The 9902-nt window shown below is 35.1% G+C and overlaps 1 long non-coding RNA gene across 1 annotated transcript; it reads left to right on the forward strand.

Annotated features, from left to right (window-relative positions):
* Nucleotides 1–3236: 3236 nt before the first annotated feature.
* On the forward strand, nucleotides 3237–8856 carry LOC137637962 (uncharacterized). Its single transcript, XR_011043830.1, has 2 exons — nucleotides 3237–3365; nucleotides 6395–8856. It is a non-coding gene; the product is annotated as an uncharacterized lncRNA (long non-coding RNA).
* The last annotated feature ends 1046 nt before the right edge of the window (nucleotides 8857–9902 follow it).

Raw genomic sequence — 9902 nt, forward strand, 5'->3', positions numbered from 1 at the left:
ACGGTAGGCTAAGAAGCCTTCCGCATCCTTGGATTTGGCGGGTGGTCTATTCATTCTTGAGAAGCGCCTAGGTTAAAGGTTTGGTAGAGGTCCTTTAGTAGGGGTTGCAACCCCGTGTACTTTGGCACCTTTGGGTTGATTCAGCCTCCAAGAGGAACGCTGCGCTCAGTAAGGAAGACGAACTTAAATAAAGAGGCAGAGTAACGGTTCTATTCGACTTCCTTACCAGGTACTTATTATTTCATTGTTATTTGAGATAACTTATATGAAATATGGGATACTTAGCTATCCTTTAATCTTGTACTCTGGTTTTCACCCACCTCCCTGGGTGTGAATCAGCTACATGATTATCGGGTAAGTTTAATATTGAAAAATGTTATTTTTATTAATAAAATAAATTTTTGAATATACTTACCCGATAATCATGATTTAATTGACCCTCCCTTCCTCCCCATAGAGAACCAGTGGACCGAGGAATAATTGAGGAGGTGTCAACAAGAAGTACTTGAGTACCTGGCCACAGGTGGCGCTGGTAAGTACACCCCCTTCTAGTATTGTGATAGCTGGCGTATCCCTCCATAGAATTCTGTCGGGCAACGGAGTTGACAGCTACATGATTATCGGGTAAGTATATTCAAAAATATATTTTATTAATAAAAATAACATTTTTCTGCTTTGTAGATGTCTCACTTGGTGAGAAGTTTAGCCTTTAGCCAGGTGTAAATATTGGTAATGTCTTTATATCACAACGAAACCTTTGAGGTACTTAAATTTACAACCATTAGTGCAAGTTAAATGTTTGCTGGTATTTTGGAAATAGGCTCAATCAACAATGCAATACAAATAAATTTTGCCTCGCCAAGATTGAATAATTTATTACCCGAGAGGCAATACTGATAATGCAAGCTAACAGGACCATCCCCTATCCTATCTCAAGCTTAGAGGTGTACTGTAGGCATTATTTATAAGTACAGTATTTGCCCTTAGCTGCTCTTACTTAGCCTTCCACTGTAGGTCCTTTCCCATTTTTTTTGCAGTCCAACCATTTAATTATTTCACAAACTTTTGACTTTTCCCTTATTTGCACATGGGTAATTAATGTCCTCCAAGTTCCCGAGTGCTGGGCCTTATGGCCCAAAGTCATATTTAAGGTCTATTCCAATAGAGACTGCAATAGAAGGTTGAACGAAAGTACTTTTGATAGTATCCGAAGACTTCCATGTGTAAGACGCACGCCTCTGTACCAGCGAGCTTTCCGCACAGTGACTAAATTTATAGTGTTTAGTTCCTAAGGTACTGTTTAAGTCTAATATTTCCATGTTCAATGACCTTTATAGGCTTGAATATTGGTCTTGCTTCTCACTTACAAGTAAACGCATTTGAATCTGAATTGATGTTGAATTTATTTTCATTATGTAATTATAAGTTGACCCCGAAGGCTACACATTAAACGATTGTTATTGTATTTTCTCCCTTATTCTCTTAATTATTTAGTTTTAACTAAAATTTTACGACGGACATGCGTAAATCAATGCAAAATTATTTAAGTGAAGAGGGTAGGGCATGTTGGAGGCTAATGTCGGGTGATCCGTTGTACCTACTGATTTTCATAACTTTTGTATGAGGGATTCTTGTGTGCAAATCTCTGAACTTTCATTGCCCAAAGACCCTGTCTAAACTTGTGATTTATTTACAATGTGAGGTACAACACAGATTTCTATCAAAGACGGTACAGTACTGGTGAAGTAGGGGTGTTAAACATATTTTCTTGTAACTGCTAGAGATCTGATGACTCATTGTACCGTTTTTGGGGAAAAAAAACTAGCAGTAAAAGTGAACGATGCCATGTCATGACACTACATAAGAAATCTTAGAGACTCTTTAGCTATGGTAAGCAGCTCTTCTAGGAGAAGGACACTCCAAAATCAAACCAATGTTCTCTAGTCTTGGGTAGTGCCATAACCTCTGTACCATGGTCTTTCACTGCTTTGGTTTAGAGCTCTCTTGCTTGAGGGTACACTCGAGCACACTCTTCGATCTTATTCCTCTTCCTATTGTTTTGTTAAAGTTTTTATAGTTTATATAGGAGATATTTATTTTAATGTTGTTACTCTTCCTGAAATATTTTATTTTCCTTTTTTCCTTTCCTCACTGAGCTATTTTCTCTGTTGGAGCCCCTTGGCTTATAGCATCTTGCTTTTCCAACTAGGGTTGTAGCTTAGCAAGTAATAATAATAATAATTGAAGGTGGACTGAGGGATAGAAACCAGATGTTTGGTGGTAGCCTAAAGGCTTTGCCCTCATAATGAAGTAACACTGAATTCAGAAAACTTTCATTCTCATTTCTTCCATTCTAGCACATAACTAGCTGCTGCTTTTTAAATAATAAACTTAGCCATGAATAAATAAATAGCTGACGTCTCCGACGGCAGCTATTTATATATTCACCGGGTAAGTATATTCAGAAATTTATTTTATAATGAAAATATAATTTTTTTTGAATTATGCATGAGTAAAATCATTTTGTTTAGTGTGTTTTTCAAATATTTTAGTTTTCCTTGTTTCCTTTACTCACTGGGCTATTTTCCCTGTTGGAGCCCCTGGGCTTATAGCATCCTACTTTTCCAACTAGGGTTGTAACTAAGCAAGTAAAAATGATAATAATAATAATAATAATAATAGTAGTAGTAAGAATGATAATAATATACTGTAAGTAATTTTATTTTATTTCTCTATGGTGAGAAATGTTTGACCTTTTTATTCTTATAGTGTACAGAAAGTTCTCAACTTACAAACTTGATAAATTGCAAGTTGAATTTTGTTAGATTTTGTCCTAAATAGGCTTCATATAACTCGTATGCCTACGATTTCAACGGCTGTCAACAAATTGTCCCGTTTCATACTGCAATTGTCGTCTTGTTCATTGCGTAAAATTACAGTATATGGTATAGTTTTACTGTATTACATTATTTTGTTATGTACTGATACAATATCTAAAATATGAATTCAGTTGGGAGTCGTTTGTATCTTAAAATATTTGTAATTTGAGACCACCTATAAACCATTTCGCCATTATTTTTATTGAAATGTTATTACTATAGAAATGAAAGTTCTCTTAAATCACTTTCAAGTCACAAAGATACAAATACTTTTTGGACAAACAAAAATAGTTTTCTGATGTAAATGATTTCAGAAAATTTTTTAATTACAATATATAACAGTTTTCTTCATTACAGGTTAATAGAACCACATCGCAGACACTTGGCTGGAATAGAGAATATGCTGGCTGCCTGGAAGAGATTGTGTAATCTGATAAAATGAGCGAAGATGGAGTACAATATTACAAAACTCCAAATAATACAGGAGTATGGAATTCATTTCATCTTGTTTCTGATTATGTAATAATAGTAGATTCAGGGATACTTTTTAATTATTTATAAATTAACTTCTAAAGTGAAAGACCACAATTTCTCTCTCTCTCTCTCTCTCTCTCTCTCTCTCTCTCTCTCTCTCTCTCTCTCTCTCTCTCTCTCTCTCTCTCTCTCTCTCTCTCTACTGACATGTTCTCTTTAAAACTTGTTAATCTATAAACTGACACCCTCTCTCTCTCTCTTCTGACATTTTCTCTTAAAATGTGTTAATCTCTCTCTCTCTCTCTCTCTCTCTCTCTCTCTCTCTCTCTCTCTCTCTCTCTCTCTCTCTCTCTCTCTCTCAAAATATTTTTGCTTCGAGATGTGTCACTTATTCCTTATTGTAGTCACTTCATTCTTGCTTATGCAACTTCATTATATATTGATTATTGGTTGACATTCAATTCCCAGTCAAGGAGTCCATCAGTACCTAGTGAGTTTATAAATTGTATTCTGTGGTCTTGTTAAATGATTTGTTCTTATGTGTTTACAAACTTCTCTTCCATAAGAGTATGAATTTGTTTAGTGGGGCTGGAACTGCTGTTGATATAATTAATGAGGTAATTTATGACAAGTATTGAGGGGGACGAGTAGCTTGCCCACTCCCCTATCAAATACTTCACTTTTGTCTTCGGTACTGAGTACGTCCTTTTTTTACCTAACTAAGACTGTTTAAAATCTTGCCTCATACTTTTTAGTTTGGTTGAAATGGGCTTCTTTTTATAATGAAATGAAAAGCAGGATACGAGTGTAGGTTGGACACTATATTTATGGCTAAACCCATAATGGATCCTCACTCTCTGCACCATAGGGGCATGCTTGTTCGCAGTTATCCCCTTTACTGATTGTAGAGCATTGTCCTCTTCAAGGCGCGGTAATACTAAGTCAGAGTCTAGTGTCATTTTTCCCTGTTGGAGCCCTTGGGCTTATAGCATCTTGTTTTTCCATCTTGGGTTTTAGCTTGGCTAGTAATAATAATAGCACTCGTAACAATGTTGGTGAAACCGTTTATCCCTGTTTCTCGAGTTTACTGTTTGCGGAAGCTTTAGGGCATGTGCCGGAGGGAGAACTCTGATCTACTGTACATCACAGATTTTTTTCAATTTTGGTGGATTGAGGGGATTACCACAATCTAACAGGAGCTCATCCCTATAGAACGCCGACAACTATAGTCCATTTTTTTTAGCGAGGCTGATTTGCACCGACTCGCAGCGGGGCCCTTTTAGCTCGGAAAAGTTTCCTGATCACTGATTGGTTAGAATTATCTTTTCCAACCAATCAGCGACCAGGAAACTTTTCCGAGCTAAAAGAGCCCCGCTGCGAGTTGGTGCAAATATGCCTCGCTAAAAGAAATGGACTATAGTGACCCTCAGGTAGGCCTTAATGTCTTTTCTAAGGGAGCTAGTAGTAAAGACTTCTTGGTCCCTAGTATCTCTAGTGTCAGGTACCCCAATGGCGACTGCAGTTGTAGTCAGCCTTTTGGGTTACCAGAACCAGAATCAAACACGCTTCTTCCTATATAGTATTTTGATTTATTCACTATCTACACACAGACATACAGTCAAATACATTATGGTTTTACTTAAAATAATATCTAAACCCTAAACCTATAAATTTTAGCAATAATTTTATGCCATCGTTGAGGCTTCTTAGAAATTTAGCTGAGACCCGTTGTAGTTTTTTGAGAAAGACCGGGTGTAAAATTTTGAAAGTTTTGACTGAAGAACGCTCTTGTAAAAGTGAATTAAACACTAGAACACCACCACCTAATCTAGCCTAGGAGCTGTATCTTTACCTACAGCACTTGCCCACCAGGGGGCCATATCTACCTCTGCTTAGACTGCCACTTCCTTAGCTTACCCTAAGACTAAGTCCAAACCTTGTATTTGCAATCCAACCAGTTTTTATTTCTGTCAAAGTAACACTGAATACTATTCCTCAAAGCTTCATACTTCAGACCAAGTTAAACAACAATTCTCCCTTAAATAAGATTGATTTGACAAATAATAGGAAACGTTTATGCCTGTTCCAACGAACTACATTCACCCCTCCGTCTGTCTCTTTCTGGGTTTGGGAAATTATCTAGTCTAGATGATAGCTCGATTTCTTCTTGTTCCTGAACAAGGGGTCATTGTTGTTTATTTCAAATGTTTTATTATTGTTTTAGTCAGACCATTTACGCAAGAAATGTACCAATGTATTATGAAAGCCAGTGGAAGAAGAAATGATAAAGTGAGAAAGGAAGAACGTAAATGGTGGAGAATTATAGTTTTTGATTCGCAACAGTATGTTTTTACTTGAATTCTCAATCTTTTAGAGAAAGCAAGAAAAGAAATTGTGGAAAAATTAGATTTTTTATTCTATAAAGTAGGTTTTTACTTAAATTCTCAATCTTTTGAATTAGTATTGTACCTTGATTGTTCATTGCCCAAATTTTCAAACTTTCTGGGTAGGTACCTTGATTATTGAAGGCCCTAATTTGGACAAATGTTTCATGGCTATAGATTCAAGATGCTATTTTATTCAAGCAATATTGATTGAACTTTATATGCATCTGCTTAAGAAATATCCAGAGGGTGTTTATTGATGTCATGCAACTTCTGCATTAAATTGACAATAGATGTCCTTTTGGGCCAAGCTTATGTGAGGTAAAAATAAGCTGTTGAAATAGTTACAGTAAGAATATTGCTGCTGATGATAATACAGTATTTATAAAAAGGATAGTAATTATGATTTATAAGGATAAACATAAATATTGAATAGTATTTAAGATAGTACTTAGGGTAAATATATTGTCATGTATGTAAATTGCACACTGCATTTGATGATATTCATTTCATGAGAGTTTTTAGGGTAGTAATTTGGGTGAATATCTTGTAATATGTATGTAAATTGTACACTGCATTTGAGGATCTTAGTCATTTCATGAAGTGGAGTAAAGGTAACAAAATTGTTTCCGATACTAAATGACTACTACTTTTCAGGTGCTTGATGGTGACATCCTTCAGTACAAAGGAATGCATTCGACCGACACAGTTGGGAAGAAAAATCACACGACGTTTCATTTCAAGCATCTACCATGAACATCATGTATAATACAAGAGAAGGTGCTGGACTGGCGAAGCTTCTGGCTGCAAGAAAATAAGTGTGGATGTCTTAGTACCCCCTTTTCTGAGAGGGGATATTTGATTTTATATTTGACTTTAGTTTCTCACATGATAGATTTTGTTAAGAGTACTAAACACATTTTTCTTAAAACACTGTACAACACAGCATTTCCTTGATTGCATGTCTTATTGTGCTCTCTTTCCAGTCACGGTACCTTGAGCTTTAATTTGCTTTGTTTGGTTTTCAGTCCTCTATTCATGCCACTTTTGAACATTTATAAACATTTACATTCCTCTCCTCTTCATTCCACTTTTATTATTACTAGCTAAGCTACAACCCTAGTTGGAAAAGCAGGATGCTATAAGCCCAGTGGTTCCAACAGGGAAAATTATCCCAGTGAGGAAATTAAATAAAGAAATAAATAAAACTATAGAAGTAATAAACAAATTTTATACAATATTTTAAAAACTGTATCATTAAAATAGATTTGTCACATGTAAACTATAAAGAGAGACTTATGTTAGCCTGTTCAACTTAAAAACATTTGCTGCATGTTTGAACTTTTAAAGTTCCTTTTTTGAACCTTTTAAACTTTTTCACTCTCCTCTTCATTCCACTTTAGAACATTTTGAACTTTTTCATTGTTCTCTGGTTGTGACAATCTATCGATGCATTTTTTCAGTCTTCCGTTTTACATGTCGGTACCTATTTTTCTCAAGTACAAAGTACGATAGACCTTATGTGCCCATTGTAGGTATTTCTCTCTTCCGATGAGGCTTTTTTTCGTTTGCCTGTAGTCTAACAGTATTTCTCTCTTTCATCCGTGCTGCAGCTACTCTTTAGTTTTTCACCTCCTAATTTTCATAGTCTAACTCATAGGTAAAAAATACTGTACTTCTTCCAAGAGCTGTCCATCTATCTGACCACTGTTCTCCACTTTCCTCTCTTCCCCATTCATTATTTTAATGAATTTGAGTTCGAAAATTTCCTCGCTTCAAGATTTGAAATTCAGATTATCATCTAACATAATTTGGAAGGCATTACAACTATCCAGACAGTCTCCTGATTCTACATCTCTTGTTTCTATTTGACAGAATGTTTGTTCTGTTTCTTTTATTATTAGTCTTCCCTCCTCATTCTGTTTTCATTGATTATTAGTCTTTCCTTCTCATTCTGCTCTCTAAGCTTCTAACTCTTTTCAGTTTCTCCCTTAGATTATTTTTATCAGCCTTAGGTCATTAGCATGAAGCATTTCCCAAGGGCTTCTTTTCTGCACATCTTTGTTTTTTCTTCCATCACTAGGATAAATGGCATTCCATTATAATAATGAACATTTGACTGATTCTTCTAATACATCTACTCCTATCTTTTCTAGATTTCAGCAATATTACTGGCTTATTGAACAGTTATGATACCCTCTTCCTTCGTTATTTGGTATTTGTCTAATGTTTTGTCTTGGTGCACCTTCAAATTCTCTTGACTCGCATTCATACAGTATACAGTAATCCCTTACTCTTTGCTTGGTCTTATTTCCATAACTGCCTCATCAGAAAGTTTATTTCTTTTTACTGTTATTGATTTTAAGTTTTTATTAGCTTGTATGTGGTTTTTTCAATATGTTCAAACATAAAGGATGCTCATGCAGTATTATTCCAATATGATTCCCTTATTGCATGCCATCCTCTGTTTCCTTTGATTTCCTTGTATGCAAGTCTCATTATATGCTCTTTCTTTATCATATTTTCATGTACTGTACTTGGTAATCTCATGGATCTTTGGTTCTTCTGTGTTTATGAATTTGGTTGTTATTCCAGATGTCCCTGGGTACTTTTCAGTTTGCAATTTTCCTGAACTATTGCTTTCTATATCGGTTACACTGATATTTGGTTAACTTAATTCATTTCCTTTTTGTGTCTTTGTCCAGAAGATTTCCAGCCTAATGCTTTGAGTATACCAGTGAATCCTTTCTCTTAACTTCTGTTTTTTCCTATTTTGTATACTAAGCGCTCTCATATTTTACTGAAATGTCTGTCTATTTGGACACCAGTTTCTCATTTTCAGTTTGATCGAAGTCATTCATTTTCAAGGTGTCTTTGTCCTGGTTAGTGTTCCTGTCCTTGTTGCATAGTATAGTACAGATCTTATGTACAGTATGCATGATAAGGGTGTACTATGTTGCTTCAAGTAACATGAATAATCTACCTATTTTTAGACTTGTCTATCTATAATAACAAGAGTTCTAACTCCCGTCTCTCATCCCCATTCGCTATTGCAAATAATTTGTGCTTATAAATATATTCTAATTACAGCATGTTTAGTAATCCCAGAGCAGGATTTGGGGGACTGGCCCAAAAGCAAACACAGTTCTTAATTTCTACAGTACTGTTTACTCATATATATAATCTCACACATTTACACACTTACCTTGAATATTAATCTAAACCCTAACCTACTCACTGATTTTCATTCAGTTTACATTGATGTACATCATCAAAATTTACTTTTGTTGCAAATAAAACACCATAAACACAACACTGACGATGCAATTTACTGTCTTTCGATGGATTCTACTAACCCCCCTATGGTGCTATATTTACAGGTACTTTAATATATAATTATTTATTACATCTTCACTTTTCCAGTTTCCGTGGTTTTTGACGGGATTCTTTTTAATATTACTATCCCTGCCTCATGGCCTTTTTTTTTATTTTTACGCAGTTCTTTCATTTTCTTTATAATTTTTTTGAAGGCCATCTGATTTTTTCAGGTACTTTCTTAACTTGAACAGGCAGACGCAAGTCTCTTCGTAGTTCATATATGACAGATCTATTTTAATGTTTTCACTGATCCTAGAATATTTTATATTAGTCATTACTTCTCTTGTAGTTTATTTCCTTTCCTTACTGGGATATTTTTCCCTGTTGGAGTCCTTGGGCTTGTATCATCCTGATTTCCAACTTGGGTTTTAGCTTGTCTAGTAATAATGATAAGAGTAATTAAGCCTCTAACAAAACTCATTTCAGGTCTGTAGGTTTTAAGGGCAGCTTTTAGTCTTGGATAATGGTGATTTTTGTTAATTGTATCTATACTTTGTGGAAGATAATTCACTCCTATTATTTATGCTAAAATCCTCTTATGTTACTGTTACATTTATACCATAGTTTCTTCTGTAATGCCTTTTTTAATCATTAGTTTCTGTCTTACATGTTTTTGCTACATCTAATAGGGAAGTTTTATATACCAGTCATCAAGCCTTTTCTCTTATCTCTCTCCATTTTCAATTATACTCTCATACTTCTTCATTCATCTTGTGGTCTCCAACTTATTTTCAGCATCCTCCTCCATATCTACATTTCAAACACTTCAGATGTTTCTTGTCTGTTG

This window comes from Palaemon carinicauda, chromosome 3, assembly GCF_036898095.1.
Source record: "Palaemon carinicauda isolate YSFRI2023 chromosome 3, ASM3689809v2, whole genome shotgun sequence".
NCBI lineage: Eukaryota > Metazoa > Arthropoda > Malacostraca > Decapoda > Palaemonidae > Palaemon > Palaemon carinicauda.